Raw genomic sequence first — 17,554 nt, forward strand, 5'->3', positions numbered from 1 at the left:
AAAGTGAAGCCACATCCCCTGACTGGGACAGGCGTGGTGAGCCCTGGTATCCGGGGACTCCCAATCCAACAACACACACTGAAGGGGAAGGCAGGCTGTCGCGTGTTTGGAGCCATGACTTTCATTTTCTACATGTAGCCATTGTTAGGTTGAGCCTAAAGCTACCACTTTACATATTTTAAACTCAGCCTAAGGGACTTTCCATGCTTGAACTGTCACCTAGCTGGATGTGTAAGCAGACTGTGACCTACTCTTGTGCCCATCACCGAGTTTTGGCAAATCCTAGGCAGCTGACCAGTCAAACCATGTTCTAATAAGGCAAACCCTGAGCTGGAACCAATCCAGCTATTTCTGACCTCACTTCCATTTTTACCTCACTATCCTTTTTCTGTCCATAAATCTTCCACCATGAGGCAGGCCGGAGCCCCTCTGAACCTATCCTGGTTTGGGTGGCTGCCAGATTCACATATCATTCTTGTCTGGGTTTTCCTTTTAACACCATGCTAGAATTCAAAAGGATTTTTTCAAATCATGCTGTAGGAATCCCTCTTATTTCCTCAACACTCACAGAGTTTCTGCAATTCTGTTGCTGGCCCTAAACGGCCACCTGGCACAGCAGCACAGCAGCACAGCAGCGAACAGGGATGGGGCCAGGCCTGGGCTTTCCAGCTGGACCTCAACGGGATCCAGGTCAGGTCCCTGCCCCAGGATGAACGCTGTGTGCCCGAAACTACTGGACCACTGGTCCCTTGCCCAGCAATCCTTTGAGAGAACAGGTGTGAGACAGGAATGTTGGGTGCTCATAGGAGACACAGGAAAATATCAAGCAGCGATTTCTCACAACAGCAAGAAATGAGAGCTGTTAAATCACCTTCCAGTACAAGGGTGAGCCTGGGCTGATGGGATCCTAACAAACAGGAAGGCGTTAAGCCGCTGAAATGGGCTGAGTCCAACATGGCATTGGGTTTGACCCATGTCCTACCCCACACCTAATTATATGCTCATTACCATCCTAAATCACACACCCTCCAGCACCCAGAGAGATTGGAGCATGGCATATTTAGTTTGGAAATGAGTGACACCTGAATTCTAAGAAATCTTTGCCTTTTTCCTAGAAGACCTCGTGATTATTCCACTCCCTAATTAAAAGATCCCATAAAACTCGAAACCCAATCTCCCTAGTGCATGACTCACTCTCCCCAGCTGGCCTGCACTTCACTCTCAAGTGTGTGTTTCACTTTGCAATAAAAGCTTCTTGCCTTTGGCCTCATTCTGACTCGTCCCTGAATTCTTTCTCCTGACAGTGTCAAGAATGTAGACACTGGCTGGGGCTAGGGTCTCACTAACATCTGGAGACCCTCCTGAGCCTTCTGGAAACAGATGAAGTCAACGGAGCCAGAGCCCCCATGACACCAGAAGAGGCCTGGGCGCTGCCTCTTGCACTAAGGATGCATTGCTCATCCCTATGCAATGTCTTCTTCTAAGGAAATGGCAAGGCTCCCTAGATCCCACCTTAGTCTCTGATCTCCCAATGCGTTCTTCCTGCCCACTGCATAGACAAAAGCAATTCACCGGGACTGCATCATTGCAGTAGAGGAAGAATTGAATTGACAGGAGGCTGGGCCACATGGGAGAACTGAGTTAACACTCGAATCAGTCTCCCTGAAGGCTCAGAGCTTGGAATTTGTATGGACAACTTTGTGGGCAGCGGGGCTGCTAAGGAATGGGTGCTGCTGATTGATTGGGGATGAAATCATCAGGGTGTGGAAAATGGTCCACACCCCCATGCACTCATTACACCTCTGGATGGGGCTACAGGATCAGCTGAGTCATGAATCACAAGTTTAGGTGCAATCAGTCTGAAAGCTCCAAACACCAACCTTAGTTTCTATGATAGTGATGTCATCTATAGGAGCAACTGAGAAAGTCACAAATCTTGTGACCTCTGGCCACATGACCCCCTGAGCAGTAAGGGATTACAGAAATTATGCCTACATCTTAGCAGAGTCCAGGCCCCTCTCATAATCCTTACTTTGTGGCCTTTTATTGGTTTTACAAAGGCGATTTATTTTTGGGAAGGGCTATTATTATCCTTGCTTTAAGGTTAAACTAGAAACTAAATTCCTCCCAAAGTTAGTTTGGCCTACACCCAGGAATGACCAAGGATAGCTTAGAGGTCAGAAGCAAGATGGAGTCAATCATGTCAGCTTTCTCTTGCTGTCATAATTTTGCAAAGGTGGTTTCACGTCTGGCATATATAGAGAGGGTTGTTTAGTACAACAAGGTCTTTGGCTAAGGTAGATTTACTAGTCTGTTGAAGAATCTTAGGAAAAAGACAGCCTCTTTTTCAGATGAGTAAACTGAGGCTCAGAGACTCCAAGCTGGTTGATGAAGGTCATGCAGCCAGGCACAGAGCCAGACCTGAAACCACGTCCTCTGACTCCAGGTCAGTCCTTCCCGCCCTGCTGCACTACAGCTAGATCAAGAGTGGAGTGTCCACAGTCTTCCCCTCGCTACAGCCCCAAACTCATCTTCTCCCAACAGGCACAGCCATGAGCAATGACACTCCGGGACTTCAAGAAGACCAACCCAAGGCCTCTGTCCTACTTGAATTGGGGGACAAGGGGCTGGTGGGTGTCCAAAGGTGAGAACTGATGTTGTTGGATAATATGTTAGTTTCAGGTGCCCATGGCACTGTGACCTCATGCAAATCATAAACACAAGCAAAACCTCTGCATATTCGATTTTGTCTCTAGCTGGACTAATGTAACCTGTCAGCACAAAAACTCAGTTCACTTCATAAGACATGAGCAGTTCAGTACAGTGCCTCACTGAACATTAGAAATGCAGGAAACAATTGAAGGGTAAAAGGGTAAAAGAGGCAAACAGACACAAATGGCATGCTTCATACCACTACTGGCATTTTGTCAGAACGTGAATTGTTTCAAAATCTCTTCCATTCATACAAGTGGACATGTACAGAGAGCAGCTCAGCCTAGGCTTACATTAAATTCGACTTCTATCTTGGTCTTTCTGATCTAACATTTCTAAACATCCAGAATGATTAACTATTTTTATTTTGTGGCGAGTTTCTGGAATATAAGCAACGAAGACAAAAGGCTCGTTTACCCTTGCAAAGGAAACCTTTCTGGCTTTTTGCTCACTGCAATGTAATGTAGCAGTCACGGAAATATTACATGCAGCTTGCCAGAGCAGCCCGGAATCACAGCTAGCAATGCTTCAATGAGCCCGGCAGAGTCATAATTCCAAATTCCATTTAGGGAAATCACTGGGAGCTGTTCTGTTATTTTCTCTGGAAACCCAATATTCTTGCCCTCTCTAGAGCTGCCTGCAATTACCTCACTAAGGTGAAAAAGGCTGAACTGGAACAGAAGGACTGACCAGCTCTTGTTATTCAGCACTGGTGAAGATCTATACAGCAAGCCCTTTCTGAGAAGTTTCTCAAGAGATGTTAGCCAGCCAACCAGAGGGCAGCGCCTCCTCCTCCCTTCAATTTATTGTATATTGACAATCCATGCCAGGCGCGGTCACACGGCAGATTAAAACTCCGAATAGCAATCTGTGGTGCTAAGCCAGATGCAGAGGAAAAGGTCATTTAAAATTAGTTAACTCACATTCTTGCGAGAGACGGGGGTCGGGGCAGGCCCCGCAGAGAACAAGCACCAGGAAAATAGCTGTATCCCAGCGCACAGAGAGCCTGAGTCCCACGGGTCAGCAGAGCACTGGCAGCTGCTCTGCTGCGTAGGCCCAGGGAAGCAGGACCCACACCACTGCGCTTTATCCTCCAAACAAAGGCAGCGCACCTGAGTGCCCTGAAGATGGGAGTTCTGCGTCTGCCACGTGGGAGACTGGAGCCAGGCCCCGAGCTGCACGGGGTTCAGGCCGCTCACCTGCCACACACCGCCTTGTAGAGCCTGAAGCCAAGCTCCTGCTGGGGCTTGTTCAGGTTATTAATTAGGATTGCATTAGCAACGGCTGTGCATGTGGGCGGAGGGCGACTCTGTAATACTCTGTAATATAAGCAATTCATACGACGCTTCAATCTCTCTCTCTATGTCTAAATTCACTATGAGGGAATTATAACACAGATTCTAGGTATAGCATTTGTAAAGTATGATAATGATTCTTTATAACCAAAACTAGATACACATTAAACAGTAGCATTAGGAAATGCTTTCATTTTTATAAAGGTATTTCATTAAATTTTGTAAAAATTAACTTTTAAATTTTAGTTTATTGGAATAATTTGGATTTTTGAATACTCATTAAATTTTCTCTTTTAATTTTAATTATTTTAAAAGAAAAATAGTGCTATTAAAAAACATGAAAAATAACCTTAATTTTTTAACCTTATCTAAATTTATATTTTATTGGTAAAATGTTCAAATTTCCTATTATGAATGTAACTACATTTTCCTTTCTAATGCTTAAGATTAGGGTTTGGTTGGCTTTCCCTGCGAAGGGCCTGCTTCACATCTGAAGAATGGATGAAAAGTGGTATTTTGCTAGAAACAGAAATTATAAAAATGTGGCTTAAAGAAAAAATGGAAATAGTAACAGAAAATATGCAGAGAGCAGCCTGTTTAGCTTCTTTAAAACTGAAAATAGTAAAGATGAATAGACTTTTGTCAAGCATGACCCACACAAAATTTGAGAACACGGCTTTACAAGTTAAATATGAGCAAGAAAATTATTCTAATCAAATCCACAATTTGAATTATTTCATGTTTCCAACTTCAGTCATAAAACATATACTTTTACATATATTTTTATTTGGTTTTTATGAACAAATACTGATTATGGACAAATGTTAAGAATTTTTGTTGTAGTCATTAATAGGTTGGTTTATAACTTTTAAAGATTAAAAAATATATAGTGTGTGAGTCTCCATCTGTACCCCTATCCCAGGCCCTGCAATGTCGATGGCAGGCCTGTAATAAACTGCAGCAGAGGCTGTTTTCTCTATGAACACAGATGAAATCTGCACACTCACATCAGATTTTTCTTCCTTAAAGACGGTTTTTGATCATAGAAATCCCAGATTCAGAAGGTTTCTTTTTTTTTTTTTTTTTTTGAGGCGGAGTTTCACTCTTGTTGCCCAGGCTGGAGTGCAATAGCACAATCTCGGCTCACCGCAACCTCCGCCTCCCAGGTTCAAGCGATTCTCCTGCCTCAGCCTCCCTAGTAGCTAGGATTATAGTCATGTGCCACCAGGCCCAGCTAATTTTGTATTTTTAGTAGAGACGGGGTTTCTCCATGTTGGTCAGGCTGGTCTCGAACTCCCGACCTCAGGTGATCCACCCGCCTCGGCCTCCCAAAGTGCTGGGATTATAAGCGTGAGCCACTGTGCCCGGCCTAGAAGGTTTCTATATATCCCCATTGTCTCTAGTTCAAATTCCTCAGACTGACAAGCAACAATGTCCAGTTTTCTCCAGAACCTACTTTTCCTTCCTTACTTCTTGACATTCTCTACCCAAATTTTCTACTCCAGCAGACTGGCCTTCCCCAGGGCCTCCTGCCCAGGCATTGCACAGCCACGCCCATCTGCAATGGCTATTCCCGCCCACTCCACCCATTTCAACTCTCAGCCCAAGGCCGCCTCCTTGGTGACACCTTCCCAACTGCCCATGCATATGGGAGACTTCTCTCAATCCTGTGGCACGTGTTCTCTGTACCCCTCGGAGGTAGGTTGCTCTGCAGTTATGTTACCCATGAATAATGTCTTACTTGCCCAAGCAGATTATTTTCTTAGATTATAACCTGACATTTTTTTGAGGCACTGATACGTGCCAAGTACTGTAAGGAACTTACATTCACTATGAAAGCAAATTCACTGAACTGAATTGACAACTGTCATGGTTAAGTTTAGGTGTCAGCTTGACTGGATTAAGGGATACCCAGATAGCTGGTAAAGCAGTGGTCCCCAACTTTTTTGGCACCAGGGACCAGTGTGTGGAAGACAATTTTTCTAGGGACAAATTAGGGGGATAGTTTCAGGACTAAACTGTTCCAACTCAGACGGTCAGGCATTCATTAAATTCTCATGAGGAGCATGCAACCCAGACCCCTCACATGTGCAGTTCACAACAGGATTCGTGCTCCTGTGAGAATCGAATGCTGCTGCTGATGTGACAGGCCACAGAGCTCAGAGGGGAATGTCCATGCACCTGCTGCTCACCTGCTGCTGTGCCTAACTAGCCATGGACCAGTTCCCAGTTCCTACCTGGCCAGGGACCAGTACCACTCTGTGGCTAGAGGGATGAGGACCCCTGCGGCAAAGCATTATTTCTTGGTGTGTCTGTGAAGGTGTGTCCAGTGGATATTAGTGTGTGAGACTGAACGGACTAGGTGGGGAAGATCACCTTCACCCAGTATGGGAGGGCACCATGCAGTCAGCTGAGGCCCAGATAGAACACAAAGGCAGAGGAAAGAGAATGTGCTCACTTCTCACTTTTGGAGCTGAGACACTCTTCTTCTCCTGCTCTTGGAAATCAGAACTCCAGGCTCTTCAGCACTGGGACTCAGGAACTGACACCAGTGGCATCCTCAGGCCTTCAGCCTTGGACTGAGATTACACCATAGATTGTCCTGGTTCCAAGGCCTTCAGACTTGGACTCAGCGACACTACCAGCTTCCCTGGTTCTCCAGCTGGCAAAAGGCCTGTCGTGGGACTTCTCAGCCTCCATAATCATGTGAGTCAATCCCCCTAATAAAGCTCATATATAGATATCTATATCTATAGATATCTATAGATATACACACCTATATATATAAACCTATCTCTCTCTCTCTCAGAGACAGACACATGCCAAGTACTGTATCTATACATATTCCTCTATAAATCTATATAGGTTGCATATATGCAACCTATATATATACATGTATGTTTATATATATACATTTATATCATATATACATGTATATGTGTATATATGTGTATGTATATATATTTATATATATATGTTTTATTTCTCTGAAAAACCCTAATACCACAACTGATATCCACCACAATGCTACAAGAACCAAATTTTTTCCCACTCTCTTATGTTCCACAAATTCCTGCTCATCAATTATGTCTTACACAAACCAACATGTTCCACAGCACCTCATCGGATGCGGACAGCAGAGTGGCCACTCAATAAAAATGCAGTATTGTTGTAGACGTCAAAGAAAAAGAAATCATAGCTAAGCTTCTAGGTAATCACGTAAAAATTACAGCTTATATGTGCATATTTCATTCATTAAAAACAAACTCCTAGACAACTTTACCCACTTATATATGACACATACAAAATACTTATTCTTTTCTGCATCCAAAATATAGCAAGTCTTAGAAAATTATTTCTCGAATTAACAATTCTCCTATAAACTCATTAGAATCGAAAACATAGTAAAAGATTAATTATGATATGTAGATTTTATGCCATTTTTTAAAATTTCAATATACACAGATGAAACCAGAAACAGTCTAGACATTTGGTTACTGTTTCTCATTGACTGCTAAGCTAATTGTGGTAAAATATGAATGAGAACTCTAAAGTCTTGACTGTCTACAATCTGTAGGACTCTTCACTATTCTGTATAAGATCTCTCTTTATGATAGAAATATGAGTACTCACAGTAAAAAGATAGTTTGAGATCAACTATTTCAAGATACATAGCCTTCAATCCGAAATGTTGAGTCTGCCCCACATTCAAGATATTTAAAAACTGTATCTTGAAATACATGGACCTTTGGGGAAATAAATACAAGAAGCTGTATTTTTCATCTATGCAGTGATGAGCTGGAGCCTGCTCCGTGGATCACAGAGCTGACTGCGCACAGCTCTTCCCAACAGCGTGGTCAGTGATGTCACGTTGGTAACTGGGTGTCCACGTGGGTGAGATGTTTATACTATGGAGGCAGACAAATGTTATAATAGGGCTTCCCACCCCACCCCCGAAAGCTGGTTGTTAAACACTTACTTTTTGTTTTTTGCCAAAATATTCTTGGTGGGTAGAAACATATGGAAAGGAGTGAAACAACGATATAACTATTTTGAAATAACTTCAGAACTCATTAAAAAACAATATAAAAGGAATTATCATAGGGAAGTTTGTAAAAGGACAATGAGTAGCCTCAGTGACTTTTGGTTAACAAATTAGGTTGTCGATAGGATAAATACAAAGTCAGTTTTCCATGCTTTCATTGACTCATGTCTGCCACCAACCCCAACCTCTGTATTGAAACTTTAATATTACCATTAAAAGTGTAAACTATTTTTTGAGGTTTAAAGAATATGAAAAAGTGAAAACATGCCAAAAATAAGCATTTTGTGAGAAATTCTATGTTTTCATTGGTTTAATTTTAAAAAGTGTTTAAGGGAGATGTCATGACATCCAGGAGCTGTGCCTTGCTGGGAGCTCCTCTGCAGATCTGGGGCAGAGCTGGAGTTCCCTGACCTTTCTACCACAGTGAAACGTTTGGCTGTGTCCCCACCCAAATCTCATCTTGAACTGTAGCTCCCATAATTCCCATGTGTCATGGGAGGGAACCAGTGCAAGGTAACCAGTGCAAGTGAATCATGGGGGAAGGTCTTTCCTATACTGTTCCTGTGGTAGTAAGTTTCATGAGATATGATGGTTGTATAAATGGGAATTCCCCTGCACAAGCCCTCTCTTGCTTGCTGTCATGTAAGACGTGCCTCTTTCCTCCTTTGTCTTCTGCCATGATTGTGAGGCTTCCCCAGCCATTTGGAACTGTGAGTGCATTAAACCTCTTTTTCTTTATAAATTAACCAGTCTCGGGTATGTCTTTATTGGCAGCATGAGAACAGACTAATATACACAGCCATCGGGAATTTGCCTACTATGTGCAGAACATCAGAAATAGGTCAAAATATGTCACCATGAGAAATAAGAAAAAAAAGATTGTCAGTTTTTTAAAATGTTGAGTATTTCCTATATGTCCTTTTTTTCTCAATTTTCAGGGCAGGGATCAGCTTAGCCAGTATGTAAACTTGTTTTCCCACCTAAAAATACGAGACAAAACTTTTTTTTTTTTTTTTTTTTTTTTGAGACGGAGTCTCGCTCTGTCGCCCAGGCTGGAGTACAGTGGCCGGATCTCAGCTCACTGCAAGCTCCACCTCCCGGGTTTACGCCATTCTCCTGCCTCAGCCTTCTGAGTAGCTGGGACTACAGGTGCCCACCACCTCGCCTGGCTAGTTTTTTTGTACTTTTTTAGTAGAGACGGGATTTCACCATGTTAGCCAGGATGGTCTCGATCTCCTGACCTCGTGATCCACCCAACGAGACAGAAACTTTTAAGCTAATGTTGATATTGAGAGGTAAAGCCAGCTGGGCTTCTGGGTCAGGTGGGGACTTGGAGAACTTTTCTGTCTAGCTAGAGGATTGTAAACGCACCAATCAGTGCTCTGTGTCTAGCTAAAGGATTGTAAATGCACCAATCAGCATTCTGTAAAATCGCACCAATCAGCACTCTGTGTCTAGCTAAAGGATTGTAAACACATCAATCAGCACTCTGTAAAATGGACCAATCAGTGCTCTGTAAAATGGACCAATCAGAGCTCTGTAAAATGGACCAATCAGCAAGATGTGGGTGGGGCCTAATGAGGGAATAAAAGCTGGCCACCCGAGCTAGCAGCCACAAGCCTCTTGGGTCTCACTGCACGCCGTGGAAGCTTTGTTCTTTCGCTCTTCATGATAAATCTTGCTGCTGCTCACTCTTTGGGTCTACACTACCTTTGTGAGCTGTGACACTCACTGTGAGGGTCTGCGGCTTCATTCCTGAAGTCAGCGAGACCATGAACCCACCGGGAGGAACAAACAACTCCAGATAAGAGGTGTAACACTCATTGCGAAGGTCTGCAGCTTCACTCCTGAAGTCAGCGAGACCACAAACCCACCAGAAGGAAGAAACTGTGGACACATCTGAACATCTGAAGGAACAAACTCCAGACACCATCTTGAAGAACTGTTACACTCACTGTGAGGGTCTGCAGCTTCATTCTTAAAAGTCAGCGAGACCAAGAACCCACCAGAAAGAATAAATTCCAGACACAATATTACTGGTAAATGATGCCAAAGTCATACCATATCTAAAATTGCTTTTAAAAGTTACCTGGGCAGACAATTCTCAACCCCCAAGTTCCTGTTCCAGCTTCATATTTCTTGTTAAGTATTTTATGCAAGGATTTAAAATGGGAAATGCTCATTATAGGGCAAACAAGGCATCAGATAAATCCATGATGTGCATTTACAGCTGGGCTTTCTCCGTACTTTCTTGTCAATTGTTTAGCAGAGTCACCAGCTGTTAATTTTTCTAGATATACCTTTTGAATAATAAGCACGGAGACCACTTAAAATTAACCATCATCTTAGTGATAAATTTACCATCTCCAAATACAACTGGTATTTGACATCTCCAAACACAACTTGTGCCCAACTGTTTCCGAATCTATTCAGCCATTACTGGTATGTCATGAAAAGACAAGACACACCTACGGACGGCCCCAGAAAGGCAGCAGGAAATGGCCAGGAAACCAACTAAAGTGAGCTGCCTGTTTCACACATACAGAAGACATACAACTTCCTGCTCTACCACGACTCATCCAAGATGCACCAGGCACGCCCTGCAGCAGCTGCAACAGTGGACACAAAATCTATGTTTTGGACAAATGAGAACCTCCCCAACTTCCACCGCCCCGACCCTGCATTTACCCTGGTCTTCAGCACTCTTGATTTGCAGGTCCATGTAACAAATTTGGTTATCTTGTCTCTATTCCATATTGACTTGAACGTAGCTAATTACAGCCAGGAAGAGGGACAATCTAGACAAGCACCATGCAGGTGGTGAGAAGAGCTGGCTGGCAGGGCAGAGCCAGAAAGAGACCAGCTGAAAAACAGCAGACCAAAGACCTGAAACAGGCCATAAAACATTAATTTGTCCTTTTAGTATTCATCCTGAGTCAAGGTAATTATGTTTAATGAGGATGCATGATGCCTTTTTATAAAAACTCACATGCCAAGGGTTTACATTGTGTACACGTGTGCATACAGGTGTGTGTGCAGGTGTGTGCACTCTGGGGTGACCGGAGCTCAGGGAAGAAATAAATCTCTACCCGGGATTCTGTGTCCCACGTGTCTGCTGCAGAGTGATTAAAAGCAAACCCTGGCCACTCGTGCTGTGCCTCCGCAAAGCGGCCGGACAGGTTCCAGCAAGGGTGGGTTCAGTGAGGAGAGGCATCCTCCCCTCTCATACCCTCATGTCAGTTTCTCAGGGAAGAAAAAAAAACTGACTCAAATCACCCCAGGAAAAAAAAAAATCACATATTCTATAACTGTTTATCTTTACTTGGCAAAATCTCTCCACCTACTTCTTATTTCTTACCCTACTTATCTATTATCCTCCAAATCCCCTTATCCAAAGGGCAAAACGATAAGAAAATGTTCTGTCTTTTGGACAGAGATATCTTGCCAAGAAATCAAGCTCTTTAAAACTTACCTATCAAAAGGCAAAACCTAAGACATCTGTTTCAGGCAAAGATGGAGTCACAGGGACTGGATTTACTCCTTCGCTTAAATAACTAGAAAACCAGACGAAAATATAAGGTTTTCAGACAGTTGGCATTGCAGGACCACATGCCCTAAGCGAAGGGCAACAAAAAGAGAACCCAGGATTACCCATCAGCTGCCTGGAGGTTCCAGGCCAAAGGGCAGGGAGGGAACACCCAAACAGACTCCGGACGTCTTGGTGAGCAGCAAAGGCAGAAGACAGAAGATCAAGGAGGTGATGGGAGCAGAAATTTTCAGGGAAGAATAGCAGGGAGGAGGCAGCTGCCCCAGAAGCAGGCTCTGCAGAGCTGTTTGTGGATCTGCACATCCTCGAGAAATAACCACGCCCGGGAAGGGTCAGCCGCCATGAAGAAGCGGGCAGGTAGGTTCTCAAAGCACACGTGAGGCTTGGAATAGCTCGTGTTCCTGCCAAAGTGGGAAGACTGCGTCACACACACACAGGGCATCGTTACTGCCCCCATGGTCTGGAAGGCCCAGCCAAGTGCCTGCCTGTGATGCTGGCTTCACTGGCCGGATGCTGTGCTTAGAAGCCCCTGCTCCAGACCCAGCCCACGGAGCAAAGGTGAGACAGTAGCCCAAAGACAGTAGCGTGTGTAGGCTGACCAGGGAGCCATGAGGTGGCCCAGCCCTAAAGCTCCGCCCTGCAGGGGCGCTTGATACCCCATGGAAACGGGCCACATTATCACATCTTCTCCTTTTGCGTCTCAACCATCAAACGATGGCTTTGCTAAGTTAATCTTTCTCCTTCTGAGCTTTCTTGCACAAGTTCAGAATGTGAAGCCACAGCTGCTGGTGCCCCAGCTCCAGAGGAAGTATATGGAAAGAGCTGAGCTGTGCCAGTTTCGGATCAGTGTCACCAGGCGCTTCAAACAGAAAATCAACTTAATTCCAATAGTGGTTTGATTTTTCATTCAACTCATGGAATAAAATGAATGTTTTTAGAATTTGGTTCTGTTGAAAATGTAAGCACCTGATTATGACTGTGAATGATACGGTGAATTCAGTTAAGACAAAACTGTATGTTTTTGTAGGGATCTTATGAAGTCACATTTAAGTGGAGCCCTGTGCTGTGGTTTAATAACAATCTTACCAAATTAAAAAACCTACGGAAAAGAAACATACTTGGAATTGGTTGTGATATGCATGTATATTTCTAACAGCCAGAATAGAAACTGTCATTGTCAAAACTGATATTTTTTATATAGCAAAGAGCATATGAACTACAAAATGTTTTAGTAAGTTTTAAACAAAAAACAACTTCAGCATGACAATAGGCTCTTTTCTCTCTTGGCTTCCTGTTGTCCGTCCCATTGTAAAAATGTTTGCGCTTTGAAGAAACACTATGTAAATCAAAATAAGGGTTTTACAAGGGATTACATTTTTTTAAAGTTTTCTAAATTTTGGTTGCATTTTGTTCAAAATCAGTTAGGTTTTGATCAAATTATTCAACAATTAAACCAAACTTCCAACCGTTGAAGTTTTGGTAGTTTGTAATTATAGGAAAGTTTGAAAATAGGAGTTCAATGAAATTTATTCTTTCAAAAGCAAGTGAGGCATTCAACATATCCATAGAATGAGGAGAACGCAAGTGGACTTTGAACTTCTATAATCTTGCCTGGAAATATTTCAACTTGTAAAATTTTGTGATGAAGCACGTATTTTTAATTGGATGAGTTCATGTTTTGTACCACAATGGGATAAATCTAAGAGGCTCTATGATTTTGCAGCATATAAATTTAATAGAAAATTAAAAGATGTCAATAGAAACAACTTCTTTAATTTTGTCTTGTAAAAACATTTGTCAATAAATGACATCTTAAATGGATACACGAAGACAGTATCTACAAAAATACTTGCCTAAAATATTTACAGTTTCAATATTTTAAAAATAGTATTGAGTTTCATACATTTAGCTTACCAGGCCCCTCAGCACTTCCAGAGACAGTACTTCCTCAAATTAAAAATCTAACAGTAGAGCATAGAGAGGAGAGTCCATGGGAGACGTGAAACATTTCAAATTTACTCATCACAAAATTCTACTTTGAAGAAGATTTTGGGAAATTTCTTTAAAAATTAAAAATAATTAGACTACATTAAAGCATATGTCTTTGGGAAAAATACCAGACACACAGTGTTAAATAAAGATAATTTTAAGAATATAATAAACACACGAGTATGTATAAAGAATAGTTATTTTGCTTTTTTAAAATTTAGATAACCCATATTTAAAACATCTATTTGTTTTGCCTTAATGAACATAGATATTTTGTATTTACTTTATATAAAAACTTGTTTTGGCCAGGCACAGTTGCTCCCTCCTATAATCCCAGCACTTTGGGAGGCCAAGGCAGGTGGATCACCTGAGATCAGGAGTTTGAGACCAGCCTGGCCAACATGGTGAAACCCCGCCCCTACTAAAAATACAAAAATTAGCCAGGCATGGTGGTGCACACCTGTAATCCCAGCTACTCAGGAAGCTGAGGCAGGAGAATCACTTGAACTCAGGAGGTGGAGGTTACAGAGAGCCAAGATCCCGCCACTGCATTTCAGCCTTTGTAACAGAATGAGACTCAGTCAATAAATAAATAAAAACTTGTTTTGAAAAGTTTTAAATAAAACTATCTTCAGAGGCACCAATGTTATAAAATTGATTTGGTGGTCAAGAAATCTCTTTCCCTATCCTCCCTTTCCTCTCTCCCTTTCTCTGTCTTGCTTTTCACACACATACATAAATTATTTTCAGTACCCTCTTCTCACTGTCAAAAGCATCCTGGCTCCAGTGATAAGTTATATGGTCATCCTAACGACTGGCTCAGTGGACAGTGCTTCAACTTTCCCTTCCCTCTTTCTCATAAGCAAGGGGGGAAAATACCCACCCAATGTCAGGGGAAGGAGGCTGTCGTGTGTATCAGTCACAGAGACTGTGGGCTTGTGGGAGAGAGGATCTGATGTGTCACCCCCAGTGAAACTGCTGTCTGGGCAGCCGACCTGCCAATCTACTTCTTGTACTTCTATGAACCAAGATAGAACAGAATTAAAAATAATGTGGCAGGTAGATCACAAAGGAAACCTGCATTCCCACCATTTGCCATGTAATTTCATGGGGAAGCACTTCTGAAACAGCAGAGCAATGACCACCCAAAGCCCACTCCTCCATAAAAGTAAGGAGAATACCAGCTAAAGGGGCCCAAATCACCTTTTCCGGAACTCTAGAAATTAATCAAAAGGTTACAGCTATCCAAGGAGAATTTATTTAAGAAAAATAACTGAATGTCAGTAATAACAGCAAGTTCTATGACATTTTAACTTGCCTGTTCCAACCTCTCTCTCTCCAGCTCAAGGGCAGCCTTGAAAACTGGTAGCCTTATAAATACAGTAGTTGTGAAAACTGAAGCTCAATACCCCTTGGGGAAAGAAGAGTGGGTTTAGAGCTCCCCATGCACTCATACTCAGAAAACTGTCACTATTTGACCTGTCTGGCAGTGTTATGAAGACTCCACTCTCAGAGCTTGTTTTTATTTGACCTCAGAGTTCTCCCTGGCCCTATCCTTGGGACATTTGTCAAAAACAATTAGTGGCAATTGTTTAACATCACAGCTATCTGACATGATAATACCAGTTGGGGCTAATAAGAGTCTGACCAACAATACTTTTTAGTACTAAGGAAAAACAAGGAAGTAAGGTGTTTACAGCGGGCTTTGCAAAGTTCTGACATATCTTTGAGACTCGAGATGGCCATGTACATGTGCATAGCTGTGTGCATGCCCAGGAAAGAGCTGAGAAGGCCCTAAACCCTCACCTCTAGCTGAGCTTGAGGCTCTGCACAAGCAGGAATTGAAGGCTAAGGCAGAGTTGTAAACTCACTGCTGGAATATTGAAGGTGTGCCCCAACACACATACGGAACCCCCTCAGGAAAGACTGGAGACATTGAATCAAAACATTTCAGGAAATCTCTGTTCAATCCTTAGCTTAACACTAAGTTCAACAAACTCTAAGTAGAATAAACACTCAAAGGGATCTATACTCAGACACATCATTATCAAACTATCAAAACACAAAGTGAGAATCTCAAAAACAGCAAGAAGGAAGTAACTCCTCACAAACAAGGGAATCTCACTAAGATTCACACCCATGTTACTAAACACTACAGTAAAAGCAGAAGCTCAAAGAGAATCACCACTGGGACAGCAATCACAAAAACAGTCACCATGAGCATGAAAATAAGAAATATCTGAAAAAAAGAAAAAAGAACTTCCAAACAGCAATCCTTGGACAACATATACTCCTCCCAGAACTCTGGAAGAAGGCTTTTGATTTCTTCCCAGCCTTCAATAGCCTCTGCCACTTCTATGGTAGCAAAACCAGTTTCTTTGCCCATACTTTTTTCTGTAAAAGAGAAATATGTTTCCATTGTTTCTTTTATTTCTTGTTTCCACTGCTCAGCTTGGAAGGCTCAGCAGACATTTCAAATTCCCCTCTTTACTCACTTTCTCACTTCCTCTTGTGTGCTCCAAGTAGGTTCTGACACTGTCAGATCAGGGTGCCTTCTTTGGTTCCCTTTTATTTCTGACACAGGTATTTGTTTTTTGACATTCTTCTATAGTTTTTGCCTTATGGGATCTCCCATAGTGAGACATGAAAAATTGTTGAGTTTTGATTCTGCCAAAGCATCTATTATTCAAACAAACCTTGTGCCTTCTCAACTCTGATGTTGTATAATTCCACTCAGGAAGTATTTGCTCACCAATCCTCCCTTTACCCCAGGTGAGACTTAACCTATCATTATCCTGCCTGCCTCTCTTTCAGTAGCTCTCTTGCTGTCTGTACCTTTCCTTAGAGACCTAAGTCTATAAACTAACTATCCATGCATATTTTCCAAGGGCAAATGCTAAATCTGATGCTCTTCCTAAAATATTGTATCATGTTCAATTCATGGAATAATACTTGAAGTACTCTATTCTTAGTGTCTCGGTCCTCTCAAGTCTAACTTGATATAATCCGAAGTCTTTAAAAGATGATGTCCAACAGTACTTACTACTGACTCCACGCCAGCGGCTTCAAGGAGTGTCCTCCAAGAGGCTCTTCACTCAAGAACCCCTTTAAAGAAGTAATCTATCTTATCCCCTTAAACTTTCTCTTCATATGTTGTACTTCATTAGGTCCCACCATTTTTCCTGATATAATAGCAACTTACAATCTTTTTCCTAGTCTTATATTTTAAAAGCAATTTTATAACTATCAACCCTAGCCTTCATTATTAAAATATTTCCTGAGACCTGAAAATATCACATATTCTCTTTCATGCCTCCCTAAGCTGTCCTCTAAGATTGCCAACTTTGTCTCAAAGAATGCTCTCTCATTTTCCAACTTGATGAACTTATCATCCTTATTTTCCCTTCCATTTTTTCTTTTCAATTTGTCAGAGGCATTCAAACAAGAACAACTCCATCTTGAATAGGGGCTGAGTAAAATGAGGCTGAGACCTACTGGGCTGCATTCCCAGATGGTTAGGCGTTCTAAGTTACAGGATGAGATCAGAGGTTGGCACAAGATACAGGTCATAAAGATCCTGCCAATAAAACAGTTTACAGTAAAGAAGCTGGCCAAAACCCATCAAAACCAAGATGGCAACAAGAGTGAAGTGACCTCTGATCGTCCTCATTGCTACGCTCCCACCAGCACCATGATAGTTTACAAATGCCACAGCAACATCAAGAAGTTACCCTATATGGTCTAAAAAGGGGAGGCATAAATAATTCACCCTTTGTTAATAGCGAATAATCAAGAAATAATCATAAAAGCAGGCAATCAGCAGCCTTTGGGGCTGCTCTGCCTATGGAATAGCCATTCTTTTTATTCCTTTACTTTCTTAGTAAACTTACTTTCACTTTGCACTGTGGACTGGTCCTGAATTCTTTCTTGTGCAAGATCCAAAAACCCTCTCTTGGGGTCTGGATC

This window comes from Macaca fascicularis, chromosome 13, assembly GCF_037993035.2.
Source record: "Macaca fascicularis isolate 582-1 chromosome 13, T2T-MFA8v1.1".
In the NCBI taxonomy this organism is placed as follows: Eukaryota; Metazoa; Chordata; class Mammalia; order Primates; family Cercopithecidae; genus Macaca; species Macaca fascicularis.